This window comes from Oenanthe melanoleuca, chromosome 3, assembly GCF_029582105.1.
Source record: "Oenanthe melanoleuca isolate GR-GAL-2019-014 chromosome 3, OMel1.0, whole genome shotgun sequence".
Classification (NCBI taxonomy): Eukaryota; Metazoa; Chordata; class Aves; order Passeriformes; family Muscicapidae; genus Oenanthe; species Oenanthe melanoleuca.
This window is the reverse complement of record NC_079336.1, coordinates 8,562,088-8,579,880: the sequence shown is the minus strand read 5'-3', so window position 1 is coordinate 8,579,880 and position 17,793 is coordinate 8,562,088. Positions and strand designations below refer to the sequence as shown.

At 37.7% G+C, this 17,793-nt stretch overlaps 1 long non-coding RNA gene across 1 annotated transcript; it reads left to right on the top strand.

The window, feature by feature from the left end:
• The first annotated feature begins 1,850 nt into the window (after nt 1-1,850).
• Nucleotides 1,851-5,140, top strand: LOC130251743 (uncharacterized). The gene is made up of 3 exons (XR_008840216.1): nt 1,851-1,936; nt 3,322-3,381; nt 4,789-5,140. It is a non-coding gene; the product is annotated as an uncharacterized LOC130251743 (long non-coding RNA).
• Nucleotides 5,141-17,793: the final 12,653 nt, after the last annotated feature.

Genomic DNA, 17,793 nt, shown 5'->3' with positions numbered 1-17,793 from the left:
AGGTCAACCCATCTGCTCCTGAGCACAAATGGTGAATGGTACATGGACAAGTATAACTATGTAGTTATAATTCACTCATAATTTCACCCTAGAAGTTAAGCATAGGAAAGACAAACCAAAATGTTATTTTTCTGCTTTTCCATCTACCCTTTTAAGCTATACTTACAGATATGCAGACTCACAGGAAGCATAACAAAGGAAGGGACTCTGGAGATTTTCTAGATCAATTCCCCTGCTCAAAGCACAGTCAGCTGCAGCAGGTTGCTCAAGAGCTCTGTGACCATTTGAGTTTGAATCTCCTCAGGAAGAGAGACTCCACAAGTTTTCTGCACAACCTCTTCCAGTCTCACCGTAAGAAAGATGGTTTGGAGTATTTCAATTTTTAATTTTATTTCCTGTATTTCTGTTTGTGCCCACTTCTAAAGAAGTGGCTCCCACTTCTTTACTTCCCTACATTAGGTATCTTTATTCCCCTAAACACTAATAGGAGCTTCCTGAGATTTCCCCAGGCTCTCTAAGCCTTCTCTTACTTCTGTCCCTCAGTCACAATCTTTGTGGCCCTTTGCTAGACTTGCCCATGTAAGTCCATGTCTCTCCTGCATTGGGATCCCATAACTGGACACAGCATTCAGATGAGGGCTCACCACTGCCGAGTGGAAAATAAGGATCACTGCTGTCAGCCTCTAGCAATGCTCATCCTGCCACAGCCCCAGAAGTTGGTCTTCCTTGTTGCAAGGACTCATTGCTGGCTTACAGTAAAACTATTGTCCACCAGGACCCTCAGGTCCTTTTCTTCAGAGCTATTTTCCAGCTGGTTGGTCCCCAGCCTGCTTGGGTGTGTGGGATTATTCCTTTTCATGGAACAGGGCTTCATACTTTCCTTTGTGGAGCTGTGTGATGTTACTCTATGGCCATCTCTGCAACTCACTGAGGTTACTCTGCATGGCAGTACCTTCACCCCACTCCTCCCAGTTTTGGTGAGGGTCTGGTCCCTTGTCCAGGTCATGAATGCAGAGGTTAGACTGTACTGGTCCTGCTATCGACCCCTGGCTGTGCTGATAGTGAGTGGCCTTCAACTGAACTTGGGACCACTGATTACAGCCCTTTGAACCCAGCAGTTGTTGATATTTTGCCATGATTTCTGACAGTTTCCCAATTTGCAGCACATCAGATTTTCACATTTTCCATGAAAGCACCTATAATGGCTCACCCATTATTCTCTGATAAATTCTTTTGCCTTTTCATCTTGTGCTTGTGTTCCTGACTTGACACGTCATTATTTTCCCCTGCACAGAAGGGAACCTCATTCTGGCTTATTATATTTTTGATCAGTTAGCAGTAGTGAAGAAGCTTTTCCTGTGTGCCTCTCTCCAGAATGCTGCATGGGCACAGACTGCAGAGTTTCTGTTTTTCTTTCTGTAACATTACTACACTTTTTTCTCTGCAGGCTTCTAAAAGATGGCAGACTTTTCTTCTGGGTTATAGACAGACACATCCCTCCACTGGTTTCATCATTTGGGTCCAAGGCAGATGCAGTTACTAGATAACTGGGGGAAAGGGGGAGGAGGAGGCCAGAGATTGTGGTCTTTGTTGCTCTGAAATACTTACCTGTTTAAAAATATAAAAATATATCAGTGATACAAATATTAGACTTGGCTTGCTGGCACATGACAAAAAAGAAAAAGGTAGGTTACATTTAAGGGCAAAATGATTGATGAGCTTGGTGAAACAGTAGAACAGGTTGCTGAAAGAGCTGCTGGATGCCCCATCCCTGGAAACATTCTAGGTCAGGTTGTACAGGACTTTGAGCAACCTGATCTCGTTGAAAGTGTCCCTGCACATTGCAGAGGGATGACCTTTAAAGGACCTTTCAACCCACACTACTCTAGGATTTGGTGATTTTATGACTGACAACAAACTCCTGTTAACTTACAAGGTACATCGAAATAATAAACCCAGAGAATTCTGTTTGAGAAATATTCTGTAATGTTCTATGGCTATTTTCCATTATAGTCTATGGGAACTTATTATTTTGGGGTTTTGGTTTTCTTGCAGTTTCCTTTGCTGGGGGGGGTAACATTTCAAGTAATTGCTATTTTCCCTACAATTATTTTTGCATAGCACAAAGGTGGGATTAGGCTGCTACTGGAGCTACTGAGCTCAGCTGTTTCACTGTTGTGGCCAGGTTTCACTCTACTTCTATTCACTCTACTTACAAAGCCATTGGAAACTGGATTCAGCTGCAATACTTAAAAACATAGCAATACATAAAACCATAGCAGTCTAGTGCTATTTGACGTGTTCTTATGCACCTAAGACATATGTCTGAATCTGGCACAGGAGAGACAGGACCCATCAGGCACTTTCTGGCAGCTGGTGTCTGAACATCTCAGCGACATCTTGAACGTCTTGGCTGTGACTTTCAGGTGTTAGTGCAACCCAGTCCTATCCTGGCAGTCAGCCATCATTGAATGACTTCCAGTGAGCAGCACCACCTTACCAATTGTATTAAAAAAGCCTCTGAAATTGGCAATTTCCAAGTCTACCAATAAATTTGTAGTTACTGTGCCTGAAAGAGAGCAGAAGAAACATGCATGCATACTGATACCTGTACATGTGTAATGTGATTGCATATGCAGTGGGTTGATTGGAAGACTATAAAAAGGTCTTTAATAAAATTGTGTATTACCCAGATGCAAAATAAAAAAGATAGTATTTAATTAAGAAAACAATTCCATTTACAAACAGGGAAGCACGCACAATTAGAGAAGAATATATTTAATGTATTTTTAGAAGTTCTTAACAGTCTATGTTACAAAAGTGACATTCTTGCACTGAGTTTGAAAGTGTTAACTGGCCTCAGGATACATGTGCATTAAAGCTGCTCTTGTTACACATGAACTGGAGCTGGGGGCATTGTACGCATGTAAGTGCCGAACTTTCTCCACTAGTTTCTGGGCAGGAGCCCTGTAGTCCTCTGGGAAGATGTTTTGACAGTCCTTTTCATTGCTAAAAGCGGTGCTGAAAGGAATTTCCTGCCTTAGATTTCAGGGGTCTATTGGAATTGCTTTACTGGGAGACTGACTCTTCAGCAGGCAGGAGGGAGGTGGCTGCAGTAGGGCAAGGCTTGCTCCATAAAACTTGGCCTCGCTGTGCCTTCCAAGAAAAAGAATGAAAATTGGTCACTTTTTCTTCAGACTCAGAAGTCAGCAGCTTGAGGTCCCATAGCATTTTTGAACCTTCTCCCCTTCCTTTCTTGTGCTGTCTGTATAATTTAAGTAGAACAAGTGTGTTCAAGAATTTGCTATCGGCTTTTTCTAGGTCATATTTCTGAAGACCTCACAAGCATCACGCTGCCATTTGCCAAAAAATTAACATAAGGTAAAGTGAAATTCCACATATGGCTGGAAGAAATCCAAGTGAATGCAATATGTAAATAATCAGACTTTCAGCTCCTGCCCTTTACTAAAGGTGTTTCCTTTGTTACAATCAGTTCTTTATTATTTGAATATTTCATGCCATTCTTCTAATCACCAGATTCTCCTCTATTCCAAATTTCTTCCTTTCTCAAATAAAATAAGAAATATATATGTTTTGCTAAAACGTACTGGGTCTAGTATTAGATTTTTAATATTAGATTTTTTTTTTTAATAGTGCTTCAAATTAAATAAGCTTGGAGTATCTCTTTTTTTTAACTCTTAAATTGCTAAAAATGGCAAAGGAAGTTAGGATAAAAAGTAACACTGTTTTGAACTGCTGAAATTAAAATTCAACTAAACATAAACATTTTTTTTCTCCTTGAAACTGAGATCATAAGCAGACAGCCAAATCTTTCCCAACTTCAACTGACTAAATCTAGTTGCAGATTTATTTTAAGCACATAATGCCATTGCTGATGAATCTTTTATATGTTTATCTTCACAATATCCCTAGTAATGTAGGAACTGCTGTTGTCTCTACTTAGAAAACAAACACATCATTGCATTAGGTATTAAAACAGTTTAAAATCTAGCCTAACTGGAACAAGATTTTCATGTATGGCTGGCTTCTTGCATGAGTTTTCAGAGATGTATTTGAATTATTTGTTGAAATCAAAATTCTATAATATTCTAGATAAAAAGCAAAGTCTCTGAATTCACGTTGTTATGCGGTGGTTAATTGTTCTATCTGAAGCAGAATAATGGTGTGAAACCATTCTTTTTCTCTAGCACTGAAGGAAAGTTCTCAGAATAAAGTTTTCCCTGGTTTGGGGGACATATTCCTGTGAACCTGAGAAGGGAAGCCTCTCTACCCAAGCAACATGTTCTCTTCGTACTCAAGATGAGTTTTGCTTGGCTACAACTACCTCTGATTTCTTTTGCTGTCTATACTGGTCTGGAAGATGATGAGCCTACAAATTAGCCATGTGCAGTCCCTCCTTTGATAATTTAATCTGTCATGTGTCAGTCACAGGAGCAAACAGGTGTGATTTGCCTGGGGTTTGTTGTAGCTCACAGGTAGTGAGTATTATCAAGGTTTGAATCAGCACCACAAGCCTCCCATTGCATATGCTAAAATTGGTCACTTTGGATGCTGAGAACATAAATTAGCAAAATAAAGTTTCAGATGGTTTTGGGGGAGTTTTCTGTTTCAGAGATTGCCTTTTTGTTCTCTGTTTTTTAGAAAAAAAATAATTAAGCTTTAATATTCTGGGTACATTTTTTAAAAGTATAGTCTATGTTTATATTATTTGTCTAATACTATTTGTATGAAGTGGTCACCACCTGCATTTAATTTATCTTGTGACAGGTCTTTCCTGCCTTGATCTGAAATTCTTTAGAACACAGAAGAAGTGACTATTTTCTGCTTGGACTTTACTGGCTAGTTCCACTTTCATTGTTGTGGGCCTCTTCGAGCCTAAACAGATAACATACATCCAGCACACGGGTTTTTAACTAATTACTAATGTTCTTAAAGCACTTTGAAGAGTAAAAGCACAATACATGTGTTAATTATTATTAAGAACTTAGCTTTGAACATCATGTTCTGATATGAAAAATGTTTAGTGAGTCCTCACCAAATTGTAGCGTTATAAATGTATTTCATTAAGAGGTCATTAAGACATTAAAAGGCATCATTACTAATCTATACATGATCTAAGCTTGGCAAACCTCTGTAATCCAGACTCATTATATTAGCATGAGTGCCTTTCCGGCCAAAAAACTGCTGAGATTTTGCATGGTAGCGTTTCCATTTATCAACGATATTACAGATGAAATAAAAACTCTGATTTTTGGAAAATCTCCCTTTCTAGTCCCATTACTTTTTCCTGGGCTTGATATGGTGCAGTTGTTGTTTCTGGCATTAATGCCTCTTAGGTTCAGCATTGCACACATTATTTGAATTGAGTAGTCTTATACATTAAGTGCAAAAGATCTTCAGCAGGCTCTGTCCAGGGGTTTCTTGGATGTGCATCAGTGGATTTTGTGCGAGAAAAAAAAATCTTTTTGGTACATAAGAGTTATACATGTTCTTTGATAATGTGTTCTAGAGAAACTGTTAATTTTTCTAAATTACCAATTGTGATGTGTAGTACAATAAATAGACTGTTGAAAATCATGGTGATTTTCTTTAAAGTATGTATGATGAAAAAACAGATTAAGTGATGAACTTCCAAAATGAAAAATCTTCAAAGAAATCTGCTAAGAAAAATCCAAGAAACCCAGTGGGCTGCCTTTTCAGTTTTCCTGCAAACTTTTATCTGTGTTTTAACTTCTAAGTGCACTGTTGTTTCTTAATTAGAGCTTTTCTGCTTTGAAAACTAAAAGTGTGGCCAGCCATTGACATGTGAAGAAGAATCCCAGTGTTCTTCTTATTGCAATGTATTTATCTAAAATGTGATAAGAAAAATGTAATATTTTCTTTAAATGTAAAACCAATTTTTCAAAATAAATTTGATGCTTCGAAATACGAACATGCCTTTTCTGGGATAATTTAGTGTACTATAAGAAAGTGTTAATAAATGTTTATAAAGTTGTTAAATCGATCTAAGGATAAATGTGACAATTTACTATAATGACTGAGATCCACAAACCCTGTTTTGCATGTAATTGCAATATTGTAATGGTACAGTGCAATCAGCATGTCAGTATTCTTGCTTATAAATTCTGAAGTATTTCACCAAAACCATCTACTGTGGCCAATGTATTTACTTTACTGTAAAATTCATTTCATTCAGAAGAATGCAGAAGATTTTTTGAAGTCCTGTGCTTGCAAATGCTCACATATCAGGTCATTTAATGGTCACTTCATATACTGAAGTGCATAGATATGCTGCACTGGATTTACAAAGCTTCTAAATGTCTAGTTCTATGTATATAGTTAAAAATCAGGAATTTTACCCCTGACTTCCTTTAAGCTTTCTGTAGTAGAATTCCGGTCAATATGCTGACTTGGAAAATATTTTCTTCCCAGTTATGGAAATTTATGCTTAATATTAGATGCCAAGTCAAAACGCTGTTTGGGATTTAGATTCAGATTCAGATGCAGGCATCTAAATTGGGTTGTCTACAGTAAAACCATTTGTGAACTACCTAGATAAGTGAACAAACCATATGGCCTTGGTCCAGTTGTCCACACTTGAGTCTCTGATGCCACCTGAGATGCTCCTGGGCTTTTGAGACAACTTCTTCTGATGCAGATATGATGAGGATGTGCTTTAGTTCCTTGACCAGCTGGGGAGGTGGCAGTACTGAAGAGCCCTGTATGAAGGAAGATATATTGAGATCCTCAGGACAACATGTATGATGATGCTCTTTAGACTGTGACATCAGACTGTTATACTGGAAGATATGAAATTCCACTCCAGGAGAATAACAGGGCTCTCAGCCACAGGATTCTCTATCTGCACTACAGTTTTGCAATGCAAAAAAAAAAAAAAAAAAAAAAAAAAAAAAAAAAAAAAAAAAAAAAAAAAAAAAAAAAAAAAAAAAAAAATCCAGTAGAGGGTCTAGTGGCACCAACCAAGTTGTTTAGTTCTATTTTCAAAGGTGATATAACACTTTTAGGTTGAGGGTTATGCTATTGTTATACAGTGCCCTACTAGAGATTCTTGAGTGGTTTCCAAATATGCTGGGAGGCCAGTACAGCACAGTCCTTTTGGAAAATTATACCCAGGGTCTTGTCACTTTAGCCAGACATGTTTTGACAAATATTCTTGAATAAGGAAGAGTTAACAACCAGGAAAAGTAAATGTTTTCTGAAAAATGTTATGGTGGAAGACTGCTAGTGATGCCTGCAAAATAGAAATTGAATATTCAATTTCTTTTACTTTCCTTTTTGTAAATAATATTAAATGCACTCTACAAATATGACCAAAATAATACTTTAAGTAACACTTTCTACCAGAATGTAAAAGCTTTGTACAGAAGATCTGTTGAGTATAAATAAGTTGAATATCTAAGAGCTGCACTTTTTCATCACAAACTGACTGATAGACTCCTTTGTTCCAATCAGATCAGTTTAGTCAGATCAGTTCAGTGTTACAGAGCACACTCTTAGGTTGAGTATCAGATAACAGACTAATATACTGCAGATTACATTAATCTTTCTTGTTATCTTTTTGTCTCAACCCTTTTTTTCCTATTTTTGGTGCTTTTGATTTTATGTTTGTTTTCATTGTTCCATAAGAAAGATTATCTTTACAGGACACAAACTATAATTATGTACACACATGCCTCCTATATCTTGTTTACCTATGACTGGTGTTTGAACTCTTAATTTCTTTGCTGGATTATATACACTTAGTAAGGAATAGTTTAAAAAAAACCCCAACCTTAACTGATTTATAAGCCTTTGTGCTTATCAGAACAAAGCTCAAGAGCCCTTGGCTATGATATTAAACATATAGTCATGGTTGAATAAAGGCTTCCTTAGTTGGCACACAATTAGATTTTAATATCTTAAGCCCCTATGATCAACCCACAGAGAAGCAGCAATGCCTTTTGTATAGAAGTTTCACAGCTTCATAGTTAAGATATGCACCTAACAAATAAGATTTGGACTGAAAAGTTATCTCATAGTCTAAGGAAGTTTGCTAACCATGAAACTGTCTGTCAGCTGAAGACAGAAAAAAAGCAGTAAGATGGTTAATACCTTACCTCTCTTGTTGAAGGTAAAATATTGTGTACCTACGAATGAGAAAGTAATGGTGTCTGAAAGGAGAGGAAGCACGAGGAATCCTGATTTTGAAGTTTACTCAGTTTTCACTGCTAACAACTGGTTTTGCATTATCCAGCGACTGAGATAAACAACAATCTCAGTGTCAGCATCTACTATCCCAGCAGAGTGCTCTTTCCTCTTTGCTTTTTGAGTTTCATTATCAATCTTCCTTGTTAGAGTGACCTCAGTTTTTAATATGACCAAATGTTCAACTGTTGTAGTTTTTGAAAGACAGCTGTCCACATCCTAGATGGGCATTTCAATGTCAGCAGTGAAGAGTTTCATAGTCATCTACTCACAGTGCAGATGAGGCTGTCAAAAATCTTTGGAGGTTCCTTGGTACAATCCAGCAGTTTAAAGTAGGGTGAATTAGAGCCACTTGCACAGAGCTTTGTGTCCAGCTGGATTTTGAGCATCTCCCAGGACAGAGTCTCCATAAACTTTCTTAACCACTGTTCCAGTGTTTGATTATATCCACAGGAAAAAAAAAATAATTAAAAAAAAAAAAAAAAAAAGTTTTTCTTCTTCTGAAATGGAATTTTTTGTGTTTCAATGCATCTCATCCTGTCAACTGATGACAATGTGAGAAGTCTGGCTTAGTCTTTTTCATTTCCTTCCCATTTGAACTCTTTCAACTAGCAAATGTCAGCTTTTAGTACTGTAGACTGTACAGCAGAATTAGATAATGTGTGTTAAAAATTATTGTAGTTCTGCTCAAATGCAGTCATCTTTTCAAAAAGGCACAGCCAAAAACTTTCTTTAGGAAAATCTTAAGTAGTCTTAAAAAAAGTCATACCTTGTCTCAAAAGTGAGTAAAAAAAATGAAGGATCCTAGAACAAAAAGTGTCACTGAGAATACCACTCTACTAATAGACCTTAGTGTTTTTAACTGTATGCTCTAATGTCAAGCCAAGTAAGTAAGCTGCATTTTTAATGCATTATAAAGAGAGGTGATATCCATCAGTATTACATGACCAAAATCACAATGTTTTTTATCCAGAAGCCAATACCCTCAGTTCCTTTCAGAGACAAAAATAAACCTGGAGATCCAGGGGAAAAATTTGAAATAGTGGACTCTACAGAGCAAACCATATTCATGAGTGCATAAGAAATACATGGATATTTCCACTGAAATCCACTGACACGAAGATGGTAAGTATTCCCAGGGCAGGGAGAATCAGAAAGTCATAGAAGAAAGAAACTGCTTGAGTTGTTTCAAGTTACATGCGTTAAGGAAAAATACACACAATCTGGAACACAATCATGGTGGTGAGAAGGTGATCAATTACAGGAGAATCTAAATAGATTGCTTGGAAAAGAGTGTTTTTGTTTTTCTATCTGTATTAAGAGAATGATTACTAAAGGAAAAAAAAGTTGGTTAAACTAAAGAAAAATCTCTTTGAAAAGGAAGTAAATCTAATATTATGCAGCAAATATAAAGCGTAACTCCTTTTGCAACAGGACACTGTTATTTCTCCTCCCATAGTGTCATCTGAAAACTTAATAGCAGTGTTCTGTCTCCTATTATTTAGGTCATTAATGAAAGTGTACAGTGAGGGTTGCAAGCTACTCATGTGCTTAAAATTAATTGGGCACATAAATGTTTGCAAGACAGATTCCTTTGTGGTGCATCAGCCACAGAGGTTTTGGCAATTTTATACTTTTTAAAACAGCTGAAGCTTTTGGGATTGTTTTTTGGTTCGGTGTTTTTGTTTGTTTTTTTCAATAAAGCCATAAATTGCAAAACAGGCTTTTAAAACTTTTCTTGAATGTTTTTTTCTGACCTATTTGAAAGTGTATATAAATCTTATCTGCAAAGTTTGGAATTTCCCATTAATAATAATAAAGAAAAATAAAAGAACAATAAATTGTTCGAGAAGAGCCTGGAATTTTTCACTGGGAGTTATTCAATAGAGTAGAAAACTGAACAAAGATATAAACATCAAACAAATGAAATTTTGATTGTCATTTATGAGGAGAAAACATCTGTAATGGATAGAACAAGCAATCTTGAATCTTAATATTCAGACTTTAATGAGTAAACAGATATTTCACCATCTTGTAAAACAATGGTATTATGAGCTCAGTCTGGTTAGAACTACTTGGGTGCTTGAAGACAGCCTTAAGTGTTTTTCTGGATCAGGCCAGAATGGTCAGCACCCTGCCAGATTAATTCTTGGAAGAGTTTACGAAAGATAGTGAGAAAACTTCTTGTGCATAGCAAGAAATCCAAAACAGTGACCAAACAATGTGTATTGACAACAGGGTAAGCCAAGTTCTTGAAGAGAATGATCTGAGGTACAGAGTGTCAAAGAAAAATGATTTTTTGTCTTTTTTTTTAACCGGAAAAATTTTTGTCCTCAGTGACAGTTGGATTCCAGGCCAAGGCAGTGTTCCAAAACTTTTTTTTCTGTAAAACACCAGGTTTGAAAACCAACTTCCCTTTGCACAAATGGGTGAGTAAGCTTACTTGTGGCTGGGTTTGTGGGAAATGCTAATGTAAAGAAAATCACCACTTTCTCTCATAAAACAGTGCAAAAAGCAGGGACTGTGCCTAGATGTATAGAAACTACTCAAAACTGGAAGAACTTTGAAACAACTTGCCTGTCTTGCTGGCTTGATAGCACCTTTCCATCAGAAGAAGGAATTTGCATGGGCTGTTCCCATTGCAGTGTTTTCAAGAAAATGTTTTTGACTTCTACTTAGGCTTCTTGCACTACATCCCCTTATTTTCTCCCCACAGGATGGATGTTATGCTGGTTCTGTAATATTACATGAGGATGAGATCCTCCACCTTCATGAAACATTCTGCTTTCTGCTCATCACCCTCTGTGTGGGATCACTGAAACTCTTGCAAACCATTCAAGGCCAGGTTGGATAGGACTGTGAGAGATCTGGTCTCATGAAGGGTGTCCTTGCCCATGGCAGGGGGGTTTGGATGATCTTTGGGGTCCCTTCCAACCCAAGCCTTTCCATGATTCTATGTGGTTTTAAAGACAATGGGATTCTTGGTCAAGTCCCTATTTGCTAATAGTTGTTGACTCTTCTACATGCTTCTTCCATCCACAATTCATCAATGCAATTATGCTTTAATTAGTCTTTATCATGTATTTACTATTGAGCCACTCAGACTAATTCTAATTTCCCTTTGGCTCTTGGGATGGAGTTAATTTTCATCACAGCAGCCTGTGTTAGGTGCTGTGCTTTGGCTTTGTGGCTGAAACAGTGTTGGCAACACATCAGTGCTTTGGCTTTTGCTTGCACAGCATCAAGTATTTCCCCCCTTGCCTACCCCCAGTGAGAAGGCTGGGGTAGGGCAAAATATTACAGGAGACAGCTGATCCCCACTGACCAGAGGGATATGCAATAGTCTGTGTCATTGTGCCCAGAAATAAAAAACTGGCAGAAAGAAGAGGAAGGGGAAATTATGGTATTTGTTTTGCCAAGTAACTACTGAGTGTGCAGGGACCCTGCTGCCCAGGAAGAGGCTGGATACCTGCTGGCCTACAGGAAGTAATGAATTAATTACTTACTTTGTTTTTCTTGCACGTGCAACCTTTTTTTTCTCTGTTAAACTGTTATCAACTCAGTCTGTGTGTCCTCTCACCTTCCTTCTGCTTTCTCACTGTGCCAGGGGAGAGAGGAGTTGTGAGTGGGTGGGTGGGTGGGTGGGTGGGTGTGTGTTTGGCAGCTAGTCAAGGCCAACCTACCATCTTGGCTAATTAATTGCTGGAATTGAGTAGAAACCCTTTCATTGTATAATAATAATCTATGAAATGTATCATTTGGATTGATCCTAAAAATATAATTCACCATAAATTGTGTAAAATCTGGAATTTTTTTTTGTTCATTTTATCCATCTTTGTTCTATAATGTTTTAGCTTCTTATGTGTTTCCAAGTGTGTAGGAGAATATTATGTTGGCAAAACTGCAGCAATTTTACAGGCTCCAACCTCAGACACATATTTCAGGTTTTCAGTGTTCTTTCACTATGTACAGTACATCTGAAGGCCTTGTCAGTTTGTATCCAATTTTACACATTTTTGCACTCTCTGGGAAGACTTTGGCCTATTTTACAAGAAGAGTTAGCTGATCTTGCCTTTGAAGTCTGGAAGCAGTGCTGCAGAGATTGGCTGTTAAAGGAAAGAAGGCACCGTGCCTGCTGTAAGGGGATTTCAGTCCTCACTGATCTCTAACACTTTCAGAGAGCAAATAATCCTGATAACATGGCTGATCACTTCAGGGTAGTCTTTAAAGCAGATCCACACTGATAAAAGCAGAGAAGTAAACTCAGTGAATTGTGTATGTGTCCTGTATTTACTCAGCTGATTATTGCAGTGGTTATTTGTGAAGTTAATGAATAATGAGACATTTGATAGACAAGCTTCCAACACTTAATTAGTGTTCCTTGTAGGAACTCGAAGCACATGTCAATTGAGGAGCCAAAAATAATGGGAATATCTGTAATTTTCTGACTTCCCTGAATTCAGTGTTTACCTGAAAAGCCAAATATTAGAGCGTTGTTGCATGGGATTGTATAAGGCACTGGAATTGTCAGCTTCATTACATGCAGAAATAGCTGCTCTACCTGTGATATTTTGGTTGTTGCAGGCACCCATCAGTAATCAAGGAAACACCAATAGCAAATCCTTATGAATAAAGCAATAACTGTGACCCCAGCAAGGTCAGTGATTTATTTATTTAAATAATTTATTAACTTAAATATTTAATTTAAATTATTTTAAAAATTTAAATAATTTTAACAATTTAACTATCATAAGATTAACTTAGGAGCATAACATAAGCAAGTCTTTCTTTTGGCTGCCAGCTCTGGACCAAACACAGCATTGTTAATTATTTGGTCAAGCATTGTGTGATGCAATTAAACAAATTTGCTTCCTGTACAAAAAACAGTGTAAATAAGAAAAGGTGATGGGTTGCAGTAGTAGGTAACTCCCTTCTGGAAGGTACAGGAGCACCTGTTTGCTGGCCTGATGTGCTCTCTAGGGAGATGTGCTGCTTACCGAGGGCTGGCACTGGGGATGTCACAGAGAGACTGCCAAGCCTGTAAAAGCATTATCTGCTGCTGCTGTTTTGGGTGGGCAGGCAGGAGCAGGCTGAGGAGGACCAGGAAGGATTACAGAGCCCGTGGAGTAACAATAAGGAACTTTGTAGAGCTGGTATTTTTTTCATCAGTCCTCTTAGTCACAAGGAGGTGGTTTGAAAGGGCCAGTCAAATCTGGTTGATTGACAAATGGGCTGGGGTTCAACTTCCTTACTACAGGAGTCTGAGATCTTTGGGGTGGCAAGGAGGGCACACAGCAAGCTCACTGCCCTGGACTCCAGAGGAACATCAGGGCCTCATCAGGGTAATGTACTATGTGCTTAGTAATGTTCCATGGGATAGAGCCCTGAAGGGAAGAAGGGCCCAAGAAAGCTGGTCAGTATTTGAGGATCGCCTCCCCCAGGCTCAGGAGCAGTGCTTTCCAACAAAGTGGAAGCCAAGCAAAAGCCTTGGAAGGTCTGCATGAATGAACAAGGAGCTCCTAGACAAACTCAGACACAAAAATAGAGTCTACAAGAGGGGGGAAGCGAGGACAAGCAGACTGTGAGGAATGTAGAGAAATTTTCTGAGGACTAGGGATCAGGTTAGGAAAGCTGATAGAACTAAACCTGCCAGGGTACACTGAGGGCAGCAAGTTTTGCTTGCTTTGTAGGTACCTCAGTGATAAAAAGACCAGGAAAAATGTGTACCTTCTCTGGAAGGAAATTAGAGAAATGGTCACCCAGGATATGGAGGAGGTTGAGATACTTAACAACTTTTTTGCCTTGGTCTTCACCAACAGGTGTTCCAACCCCACTGCCTGAGTTGCAGAATGCAAAGGCAGGGACTGGGAGAAGCACCTGCTGTAAGAAAGGATCAGACCATCTAGGAAACCTGAGGGAACTGGTGATGAAATCACTAAGCCACTACCCAGCATATTTGAGAAGTGGAATTATGGTGAAGTTCCCACTGACTTGAAAAGGGGAAACATAACTGACATTTAAAAAAAAAAGGTAAAAAAGTAAAACCTGGGAATTACAAGCCAGTCAGTCTCACCACTGTGCCTGACAAGGTTGTGGAGCTATCCTGAGGCAAGGAGTTGATTTGTGACAGCCAGCTGTGTGGAGGATAACACAAAGAGCAGAATTAATCTGTAATTTGAGGGATAAAATTCAAATTGCTTTAAATTCAAAATTAATTTCAAATTCAGAGCCTAAACATAAATAACTGTCAATATTTATGCATCTGCATGGGAGCTGGGTGTCTAAGATTCCTTTTCTGATGATGTAGGCAACTGTTGGATTGCCAAACTATAAATTTTGATGTGACATACAGTACCTAAGATGTCCCCCTGGAGCAAGAAATGTACAATAGACCCATCTGGAGGCCAGAGAATATTCCACAAGGCATATGAAATGGCATGGGACTCCTTTATATTAACAACTGCCATATGCCATAGAACTAGATGAGACAAATCATTTTCTCTGTAAAGAGTATTTAGCACAAAAGGAATTTTTATGGCCTGCAGTCCTAAGGAGGTGGCTAAGACCACCTTTCTGTTTTACACAGCCTATAGAGATACTGTCAAATGGCAATAACCAGTAGCCAAAAATTACTTAGTTTACATTCCCAGGTATCCCTAGCTCTGGTGAAATGGTCCTATGTGGGGATTTCTCTTTTTCAAAGGAATGTTATTTGCTTTTCGTAATGACTTCTCCCATTACCATTATGATCATACAGTCCCTTCAGAGTTTGATTTCTTCAGCAAAACCTTCTCTCTGTTGGAGCAGCAAGTGGGGGGGTTGCATTATTTTACCTTTTAACTGGTGACCCAATCTATTTGTTGTTGCTCATTGTGTGCTTGATAAACATCATAACAGCCATAAATATAGCAGGTCTGCATTCTTAGGAACTTCTGATATGCAAGACTAAGGTATAAAAAGAAGAATTGTGGTTGCTCAATTTAGCTGTGGGTAGTTAATCTACAGAAATTCCACAAGTTGCACTGGAAAACATGACATGCTGCCTATGACTTCAAGCTTTACTTGGAGAACTTTTTTTTTAGAAAATAAAAGACAATAGTGTAACTTCAAAAAATTCCCTGTAAGATTATAATACAGCTACATTCTCTGACTCCATTAATCTTGATAGTTTTGCTCATTACATGGTATGGAAGTACCCATAAGCATCTGAAAACACAAGATATATCATAGTGTGCATCTCTGAGGAGGAATATAATCTTGTTACGCTTAAATCTGTAATATCCTAAGACTTTTTTTCCTTTTTCACAAATATGGGAAGAGATTGGAAATTCAGGTATGGAAACAAAGCATCTCTATGCTGTTGCCAACCTCCCTAAAGGCAGTCAAGTGCAGAAACAGCCTTTGCTGAGTAGGAAAAAGTAGCAATGACTCTTCACTACACATTCTGCTTTTGACCTTTTAGGTATCTATAACATATTGCTTTTTACCTTTTTAAAATGTATTATGGAATGATTCTATTCTGAATCATTCATTTACCCCAATATGTTTAGTATCCTTCTAATGGTCTGCAGCTTCCTTAAAGGAGACCAAGTGCTGACCTGCTTTAAAAAAAAAAAAAAATGTTATGATGAAGCTCCTTATGGGTTTTTTAAAAAATATTGATGTTTGACATAAATGTTACTGAGTTTTGAGAAATAACAAATTACAAAAAATATTTAAAGAAGCCATAGATGCTTCCAGCTGAGTGCTAGGGCATCCTGACCGCAGATTTGGAACTACAAAAAACAAGTCATAAACCTCTGGACCTTGGAATAAAGAAATCTGGCTGAAAAAGGCAAAACCTATCTATTCATCCATAGTTAACAGTTCTGCCTTTTTCACAATTGTATATGCAGAAGAAAAACACGTTTTGTTGAATAAACAATGCTTACCTCAAGCAAAAACAACTGATGCTATTGGAAAAGTGTGAAGAACATTGAGGAATAAAACGGTCATCAAGCTTGAGGCAAATGCAGAGAAAGCAAATAAAAAATGGAATAAAATAAATGTGTAAGATACAACCAGATCTCTGATGCTTTCCTCAGCTGACTTTGTTCCATTTGTTGCCTTTTTCCATGCTCCCTAATGCCAGTGTGTGTGTACAACAGAAACTGAGGCACAACGAAGAACCTGGGGAAAAAAAGACTAGAAAGGAAAAGGAAGATAAGAGAAACTAGACAAAACTGGACATGAAATAAGAGAAAATGGTACAGATAGCACTAATAGGAAAAAAAGACATGTAGGCATCAGGAGGGAGAAAAGATGGTTCACACAGAATTATGCATAAGGGTAAGGAAGACGGTGGAAAGTAGAGAGAATCTGCAAAAGGAAAAGATTAAGCTAGTTACTGACAAAATGGGCAAATTTTATTTTTCTGGGGTGTAAGGGAGGAAAAAATCAACCCAAAATATAAAGGAAAAAGTTAAATTAAACGTTAAATTCCATTAAAAAGGAAATGGAATAGCAAAATAGAAAAGAGTAAAGAATAATTGAGCAGAAGCACTAGCACCTGCTTGAAGTCCTGCAAGTGGATGTAAATTGAAGAGAAAATTTATCAAATTCTGATGATGCAGTCTTCCTTGCTCCTATGCACGAAGAGTATTTTGTGAAATGAGGTTTCCAATGTACCACCTCACAGTTCTTCTTCCTCGTCACCAGAAGCATTATTCAAGTTAATGGCCTTTGTATTGTCATGTCAATAAGAGAGTCAGTTTTTTTCAAACCTGCCAGATCTTCTTTCTCAAGTTCTCTGCGTCTAAGGCAGAGAGCTGATGAATTGGGGAAGACTAATAAAAAAGGGAAAAAATATGGCAGTTCTAATTTCATTGCATATACTTCCCACCTCGCCTCCTAGGAGCCTGGCTTAGATCTGAAATGTGATGTTTGGGCCTTGTTGGTCTTTTATGCCAAAAAAAGAGTAGTAATGAATATCAGGCTGCACTAGGCAAGTGGTTAAACAGATCAGTAGGTAAAAAGTGCAAAAATCAATTCTAGTGTGGAAAGCAATTCCTCTAAACAGGAAATCCTGTGGAGAAAAGTACCATTGTTCATAAATTGTTTCTCTTTTTTATCTAATTAAGAAACAGCTTTTGTAGTGCAGTTAGGCCTCCGCTGGTTGGGATACAAAATCCAGTCATGTGAGGCTTAATGAATTAAAATCACAGTTTTCTTGTCTAGTTGGCATGCAAAAATTTCCCCATGTTTCTCTTATTAAAAAGAATAAATAAATAAAAAAAAAGCTTGGTTTTTTTAATATTTTGTTTTATGTTGATAGCAATGAAATGTTTTGGTGAGTCTCTATGCTGTCTTTTATCACTGAGTCCAGCCAATAAACTATGTATGACTTCAACAGCTGTTTCTTCTGCTGAGGACAATAAGATGTTTTGAAGTCCTCAGAAGCAAATTAAAGTAAGAAGGAGAAGTTGTATGGAAATGAGAGACATTTTTCCACAAAGATTTAAAAAAAACCCAAAACCTTTGATGTCCTATTTAGGCCTAATAATAAAAAGCAGAAAGATGTTCAGGTAA